The sequence below is a fragment of the Amblyomma americanum genome, chromosome 2 (genome assembly GCF_052857255.1).
Source record: "Amblyomma americanum isolate KBUSLIRL-KWMA chromosome 2, ASM5285725v1, whole genome shotgun sequence".
Taxonomy (NCBI): Eukaryota; Metazoa; Arthropoda; class Arachnida; order Ixodida; family Ixodidae; genus Amblyomma; species Amblyomma americanum.
Window position 1 is genome coordinate 17,560,047 of NC_135498.1, and position 2,458 is coordinate 17,562,504.

Sequence of the window (2,458 nt, forward strand, 5' to 3'; positions counted from 1 at the left end):
CTGAACTTCACAATAAACTGCTTTGAAAAAAAAATTCGACACTTGTCACTGTCTTGCACGATAGGCAAGAAGTGTTTGGCCCGTCGCGTCCTTGACTTCGTCAATTTATGTTGCATCCTTGTGTAAGCGGCTGTGAAGTTGCTGCTGTGTTATAACGAACATTTAAGTTTTGTGGTGCTGTGAGATTTCGACTTGTTTTCGTGGCTTACACTGCTTATGTCATGTTTTTTATATATATATACCCTCCCCCGCTGTCATGCCGCTTGGCGCTGTGGGTAAATAAATAAATAAATTAACGCGATAGCGTTAATGCTCCCGTTAAGCAAAAAAATGCGGCATCCTCATCGGTTGCGGCGGGTGTGGCGTGAGCGAAGAAGCAGGTGGCCCACCTGCCGCCTAGAACACGTGACTTTGTGACGTCACCCCAACCTGCCCACCGTAGAAGATTGCAACCTGCCCCACCGTGGCAGGTGGTAGATAAATTAATGATTGGTCGCGATAGGTTGCTCGGAAAGAGCAACCTGGGGGTCGCAAGCCCCAGCCACCTGCCAGGACAGTGGCGCATCGCTTAAACGCTACACCATTGTTCTAGGGACGGTATGAGGACTCCCAGGGATCTGTAAACTTTAAGTAGATAATGACCGATTCCGCATATATGGGCATTAACCCATTAACTGTATAGCGTCAAAGTAAAGGCGGAGCTTAAGTCTCCCCTACAGTTTTTACTATAAAGGCGCAGCTAGCATATGGAAGGTATTCATTCAGATGCCGCGCTGATAGAGAACGAGCATTTTATGTTCCATGCGTCCCACAATAATAATAATAATAATAATAATAATAATAATAATAATAATAATAATAATAATAATAATAATAATAATAATAATATTAATAATAATAATAATAATAATAATAATAATAATAATAATAATAATAATAATAATAATAATTGGTTTTGGGTGAAAGGAAATGGCGCAGTATCTGTCTCATATATCGTTGGACACCTGAACCGCGCCGTAAGGGAAGGGATAAAGGAGGGAGTGAAAGAAGATAGAAGAGAGAGGTGCCGTAGTGAAGGGCTCCGGAACAATTTCGACCACCTGGGGATCTTTAATGTGCGCTGACATCGCACAGCACACGGGCGCCTTGCCGTTTTTCCTCCATAAAAACGCAGCCGCCGCGGTCGGGTTCGAACCCGGGAACTCCGGATCAGTAGTCGAGCACCATAACCACTGAGCCACCGCGGCGGGGGGCGTCTCACAAGAAAAGCGATTCTTTCTAGGCGCCTATTCTACCAAAGGTGTCATTTAAATGTCCGTAATATTTTTGTCTCAATTCGCTGTCGCTACAACTACTTTTCCTGCAGCCCTTCCTCAAAGTATTTTGCATCTGCTTTATCTTACTACAAGAAATTTCCCCAATAAAGCTGTTCTCATCATGCGCAGCTTAGAAGTTTTAAGCGCTTGCAGCTATATCTCCTTGGGCGCAAGCGTTCGAACCGTGGGCGCGCAGTTCATGGGAACCGGCGGTTACGGTTTTTCCCAAAAGCGTGATTTTCGTTTCATGCATTTTTGGTACGAACACCTTATCACACAACAGCCGACATGGACTAGCATGTCTTCGCTATAGGCCGCGAGGTTCAGCGTCACTAAATGTTAGCGATGAAGAAAAACCAAAGCAAATCGAGTGGCTATGTGTTTAAATTGTTTTCTGGACATGGGCTGTGGCGCCGCGGTGGCTAAGCGGTTAGGGCGCTCGGCTACTGGTCTGTAGTACCCGGATTCGAACCCGACCGCGGCGGCAGCGTTTCGATGGAGGCGAAACGCAAAGGCGCCCGTGTGCTGTGTGATGTCAGTGCACGTTAAAGATCCCTAGGTGGCCGAAATTATTCCGGAGCCCTCCACTACGGCACCTCTTCCTCCTTTCTTCTTTCGGTCTCTCCTTTATCCCTTTCCTTACGGCGTGGTTTAGGTGTCGGCCGAGATGCGAGACAGATACTGCGCCATTTCCTTTCCCCAAAAACTTCATGTTCATGCGTGTCGGCATGAATATGAAGAGACCTGGTCACCTGACCTGCACAAACACGACTACACGCGGTACGCTTCAATTTCCAACCGCCGGTGGTTTTACAGCGCAGCAGTTTAAAACCCGTTCTATGGGTGAGTGGAGGTATACGTTCAAGCCTATGCGAGGGTGAGGAGGAGAGGAGGAAAGATGAAGCGCGAAGGAAAGTGGCTTTGATTACACATGTGGCGCCTTCGCGAGTGCTGCCCTGAGCCATTTCCGCCTGCGTGCTTCGTGTTTACAGTCAGTAGAGAACGGCAACACACCGCACCTGTCCCCAGCGAGCAATGTCCCCACTCAGCTGAGTTTTCCTTTCGTATCACCGTGAATCGTAAGCGCTGTCAATTTTTTACTATCTCAACAAACAACTCCCGCTGCTGGGCGTTGCTTACGC